This window comes from Phoenix dactylifera, chromosome 7 (assembly GCF_051530095.1).
Source record: "Phoenix dactylifera cultivar Ajwa chromosome 7, Ajwa_hap1_PhDact_Kaust_v1.1, whole genome shotgun sequence".
In the NCBI taxonomy this organism is placed as follows: domain Eukaryota; kingdom Viridiplantae; phylum Streptophyta; class Magnoliopsida; order Arecales; family Arecaceae; genus Phoenix; species Phoenix dactylifera.
The window spans coordinates 31,459,244-31,465,337 of NC_143196.1; the positions used below are offsets into that span (position 1 = coordinate 31,459,244).

At 49.3% G+C, this 6,094-nt stretch overlaps 1 pseudogene; it reads left to right on the plus strand.

The window, feature by feature from the left end:
• Positions 1 to 2,693: 2,693 nt before the first annotated feature.
• Positions 2,694 to 4,827, plus strand: LOC103705101 (pollen receptor-like kinase 3 pseudogene; annotated as a pseudogene).
• The last annotated feature ends 1,267 nt before the right edge of the window (positions 4,828 to 6,094 follow it).

Below are 6,094 nucleotides of genomic sequence, written 5' to 3' on the forward strand. Positions count from 1 at the left end.
TTATTAAAAACTTCGAGCATTCGAATTTTTGACTTCTCAATCGACAAATTTATTAACATGACACCAAACTGTATTTCTTTAGTATAATAAGAATTGATTTGCTTTCAACTTATAGATGGTGTTACCATGTTTGATTTTTTGCTTTAGGTATTGACAATTATGAACATTTCCTTTCTCATCAAATATTGTATTACATATTTCTAACCAACTATTTTTGTGAGCACGTGCTTATGGGAGGGCAATAATGGCACTAAAGAGAAAAATAGGCAAGTATAATATTGCATACTTGGTTCTACCATCTTGCTTGTATCATACCAATGTCTCATAAGTTACATTTAGTCCTTATATTCTACATGGTACAAGAAACTTATTTTATGCATGATACGAACATTTATTCTAACCATTATTCATACTATAAAGTTTTCTAGAACTTTTTTGAGAGTAGATATATAATAAAACTGGGCGATCTCCATTGAATCAAGCTTCAAAGTAATTAGAATTCTAATCATCAATATTTATACTATAGATTTTTCCACAAATTTTTGGAAGCATATATTTAACAAGAGTAAGTGAGCTCCTTGAGACTAGGTTTCAAAGCTTACAATCCACCTAATAAATATATCAAAATCCCCCTTGGTCATAATCTCGTTAGCCCTTCATGTAGGGCCGGCATACACTAGACCTTCCTATACCCCTCTCAGGTCCGCCATGTTTGGAAATGTGATGCCTCCATGAGTTAGGCCATTTTCTCTTATATAATGATTGCACATAGTCATGATGGTAAGAGTAGAAGCCCCTAGGTACAATATATCTCCCTCCTCATTCTACAAACACTACAAAAAAATATTAATTTGCCGACTCTTCCCCACCGACGCTATCAAAAAGCGTCGGCGAATTTCGAGCGGGGGTCGAAACTCGACGACGCTTTTTGATAGGGTCGGGTGAAATTTAGAGACGACGACGCTTTAAAGCGTCGTCGGAGGCCAAAAGGGGCCCAACTTCCCCGATCCCTCCTTCACCCAGCGGGTCCCCCGATCTTAGAGACGACGACGCTTTAAAGCGTCGTCGGAGGCCAAAAGGGGCCCAACTCCCCCGATCCCTCCTTCACCCAGCCGCTCCCCCGATCTTAGAGACGACGACGCTTTAAAGCGTCGTCGGAGGCCAAAAGGGGCCCAACTCCCCCGATCCCTCCTTCTTCACCCAGCCGCTCCCCCGATCCCTCCTTTTTCTGCCGCTCCATCCGCCCACCCCACCATCCGCCGACGTTCTTCTTTTAATCCCACACCGGAGACCCCACCCATTCTCCCCTTTTCTTTATCTACTGCACCTTTGGGCTTCTCCGTTCTTCTTTCTGCTACTCTTTGGCATAGGGTGTTGGGAGGGAGAGGATGGGGATCGATCTGAACACGATCGAGGAGGAGGAGGAGGAGGCGGCGGGCCCGCGTCGCCGAGCACAACCCCGACCTCCGCCACTCCGCCTTCAAGCCCACCTCGCCTGCCGCCAAGGCGGTCGTCGACCAGCTCCTCCGGATCGCCTGGGCTTCGAAGCAGGGGCACTTGGTGCAGGACTCCAGGGTGGACTCCTCCTTGCCGGAGGCCAGAGGTCGGATGGAGCTCTACCAGTCAAGAGGATCTCGATGATCGACGACATTGAGATCATCCTCCTCCTCCATCAGCTCTCCTTCCAGGCCGGCGAGCCCCTGGTTCCCCTCTTTCTTTTTTAATTTTTTTTTTGAAAAAAGGTTGCTAACGCCGATGCTTATAAGCGTCGGCGTTGAGTACTTTCGCGACGCTTTCATTAGCGTCGGGAAAGTCCTGTTTTTGCCGACGCTTTCTATTAGCGTCGGCAAAAACCGGACCCACGCCCACCTGCCCGACTCTGACCCACGCTTTGTGGTGCGTGGGCTGGAAATCCGCCGACGCTTAAAAGCATCGGTAGAGACCAAAAAAATCGTCGGGAGATATCCTTTCTTATGTAGTGAAAGCTCGTATTTTTTAGGTTTTTTTCTGCTGAACTAAAACTCTACCTAACTTGGGATCAAGTCCAACAATATTTAATTTATTTTTTGCTTGCAGCTGGAACTTCTATTTTGTTTAGATAACCAAACAATGTGATATATCTCTCTCCCCATCCTATATATACTGCCCGTATTTTCAGATTTTTTTTTACCGTATTATAATTCTATCTAGCAAGCGGACACGCCAACCAACGAATGTCTTTCAGTACGGTTGGATTTTTGCACGCAGAACTCCAGTAATTCATGGCGCCGCATTTCCCTGCCATACAATGTAGCTCAACATTGTCATATCAAGAAAAAGAACTACTTCCTTACCTCGCTGACCAGGTCAACGAGGTCAACCTGTCTCCAGCTCCAACCCTTCCTCTGTCCTCCGTTTTGTATATCTTCCTCTATACTTAGCACCTGATTCGTTCGCCACCCTCCTCCCTCCTCCCCTCTCCCCCCAACCCCATCAAACACCTCCAACCATAAAAATATACTAAAATTAACAAAAGAAACAGAGGGAAACCCTCTCGTAGGCAGAACCCACCACAAAAAACGAGAAGAACAAATTCTCTACGTAAGGTAAGAACATAGAAAAAGAGAGAGGGAGAGCAAGAGGGGCCGCAACAAGGCCAAAGAATCTAAAACAAAGAAAGAAGAATTATAGGGATTTTATGAACAGCGGCACAAATGGTCGCTGTTCTTCCCTTGGTCTACGTCCTCCTCCTCCTCCTCCTCGCCGACCCTTCCCGCTCTCTGACGTCAGACGAGTCGGCCCTACTCGAACTAAAAGACTCTCTCACCAACGCCGGGGGTCTCTCCTCGTGGTCGGCCAACGGCGGCCCCCCATGCAAGTGGACCGGCGTCTTCTGCACCAACAATGTCATCAGCGGTCTCAACCTCGCCGGCCTCAGCCTCTCCGGTAAAATCGACATCGACGCTCTCGCTTCCTTGAAGGGGCTCCGCTCCATCAACCTCAATAACAACTCCCTCTCCGGTCCCTTTCCCACGGCCCTCTCCCGCCTCGGCGCCCTCAAGTCCATCTATCTCTCCGGTAATAAGCTCTCCGGCTCCATCCCCTCCGACGTCTTTGCTTCCATGCGCCACCTCAAGAAGCTTTGGCTAGACCATAACAACTTCTCCGGTCCCGTCCCCTCGTCGCTCGCCAATCTCGCCTATCTCATGGAGCTCCGCATCGACGACAACGCCTTCGAGGGTGCCATCCCCGACTTCTCCTCCAAAGCTCTTAAGGCCTTCAACGCTGGAAACAACAAACTCTCTGGCCCCATCCCCGACTCCCTCGCCCGCTTCGACGCTGCCGCCTTCCAAGGCAATCCCGGCCTCTGCGGCGGCCCGCTCAGCACCGCTCCATGCAGTACAACCCCACCGACGGAGACGCCAGCGTCATCGGATAGGGAATCCGGGTCCGGCAAGAGGGCTGTCATTTTGATCGTTGCCGCATTGCTGGCCTTCGCGCTGGTCGCCGCATTCCTGATAAATCACCAGCGGCATCCGGACAGGAAGTTTGACACTCTCGGCGTCGTTGCCAAGGCGAAGGCCTTGGAGGCGTCGGCCGCGGCCGGCCCGACGCTAGCTGCCTCGGAGTCCAGCTACAAGCAGAAGTCGGTTGGGTCGAGCCACAAGCGGTCCGGGTCGAGCAGGTCGGATTCGGCCGATGGCGCCGGAGTCGCGGGGGAGCTGGTGATGCTCAACGAGGAGAAGGGCGTCTTTGGCCTATCCGATTTAATGAAGGCCTCCGCCGAGGTGCTCGGCAATGGCAGTCTCGGGTCGGCCTACAAGGCCGTCATGGCCAGCGGCCTTGCCGTCGCCGTAAAGCGCATGCGCGAAATGAATCGCGTCGGGAAGGACGCTTTCGACGAACAAATGAGGCGGCTCGGGAGACTTCGTCACCCCAACGTCCTAACGCCGTTAGCCTTCCATTACCGGAAAGAGGAGAAACTCATCGTCTCCGAGTACGTCCAGAAGGGCAGCCTCCTATACATCCTTCACGGTATGCAGTACGTGTCAGACATCTGATTTGATGAACATGCTGTTCGATGTTTTATTCAATAGTTTTTTTATTATCTTATAAGGGGATCGGGGGCCGGATCACATGGCGTTGGATTGGCCGACGAGGCTAACGATCATACGAGGAATAGCGCGAGGAATTGCGTACCTCCACGTCGAGCTGGCGGCGCTTGACGTGCCCCATGGGAATCTCAAGTCCGGCAACGTCCTCCTTCGCCCCGACTTTGACCCAATACTCGTTGACTACGGTTTCATTGGGTTGGTCAATCCGTCACAGGCGTCGCAGGTCATGTTCTCATACAAGTCCCCCGAGACCCTGCAGTACCGCCACGTATCCCCGAAATCCGACGTGTATTGCCTCGGGGTGGTGATGTTGGAAGTTCTCACCGGGAAATTCCCGACGCACTACTTGAACAACACGAAGGGAGGCACGGACGTGGTGCAGTGGACGGCGTCGGCGATCGCAGAGAATAGGGAGGCCGAGCTGCTGGATCCGGCGATCACGGCAGGGAATAAGGCCTGGAAGCCGAAGATGGTACGGCTCCTTCAGCTTGGCGCGGCGTGCGCCGATGTGGACCCGGAGCAGCGGCCTGATATGGAGGAGGTAGTCCGGTTAATCGAGGAGATAGCTGTCGGAGACACGGGGGCACCGACGAAGGACAAGGGCGGGCCATTCGGGCCGCTGCCTTTGCTGAGGGACGGGTATGCCGACGTGGCACTCGGCCAACCGACGCCAGGGCTTGAGAGCGTGGGGAGGTCGGGGAGCACTGGCGAGCTCTTGATCGACCATCGATAACTTCGCCTCTCATGCCTCTTGAATCTAGGCAGCACATATATTTCGGAAGGCAAACAGGACAGCAGACTGGATCGCCTTCTTCGTCGTCTGGTACTCTAGAAATTTTCTATGAACATCTACATGAGACATTCTCTCTTATATGTACTTTTTACTTTCTTATGATTTGTTGACACACTCAAATGATGAGAATAGCCTTTATCATATCGATGAGATGAAGCCGTAGATGAGAGTTTTTTTTTTTTTTTGCGAGGGTAGGCAGAGGTGCGGTGTGCGTGGGACTGTAATTGTTGAAAGCACCCGCTGTGGGTGATCTTTGAATGATTTCGTCCGGTGTGTTAAACAGACCCCAACTTTTCTTAAAGTTTTTTCTTTTTGCGAGGTTAGGCAGAGGTGTGGTGTGCGTGGGACCGTAATTGTTGAAAGCACCCATTGTGGGTGATCTTTCAATGATTTCGTTCAGTGTGTTAAACAGACCCCAACTTTTCCTAAAGCACCCACTGTGGCGCCAAATGATGGGACCCGGTGTGCCTTCTTACGTTATTTCTGGGGGGCGATGCAGCTATTTATGAGCATGTTTATCCATTATGAAACGTTTGCATTTCTTGGATATTTCTGCAATTAGATTCCCTTTTGTGAGCCGTAAAACCGAGGTCAATGTTTGAGAGGGTGTTTAGATGAGAGCCTGTTCGCTATTGCTTTCCTGCCATGTTTTCAAGAAGAAAAAAAAACTCATAAAACAAAATTCATCATTGTACTTTTATATTCTAGATTTAGTATTTTATATACAGTAAAATCTACAAAATGTAAAAAGTAGCTTTTTGGATTTTATCCAAGTGTGAGCCATGAGAGTTAGGTTGAGTTGACCTCGGTATTGGGAGATCTTTGGGTAAGTAACCTATCGATCTCTTCTACTATTTCTCTGGAGTTTGACCGGTTTGAGCGTTGTAGGATTTTCCATTAGACAAATTCTGACAGTAATACTTATTTTTAGGTCGGTATGAGATCTTGAAAATTTGGCCAGATTGGCCATTGACATTCCACTTGTCAGCAATCGACATCTCCTTCTTAAGTCCTAACTCTTCAATTTACAGCAGACCCGACCTCACTCTTCAGCTTGGCCTTAACATTCACCACTCTTCAGCTTGGCCTTTAACATTCACCTTAGACTCTAGCAGCAACAATGGATAAGTGATGTTTGGATTGTTTAGTACTAAACTTTTTTTTTTATCTATTCAACGAAAAATAATAAATAAATTAAAAACATCAA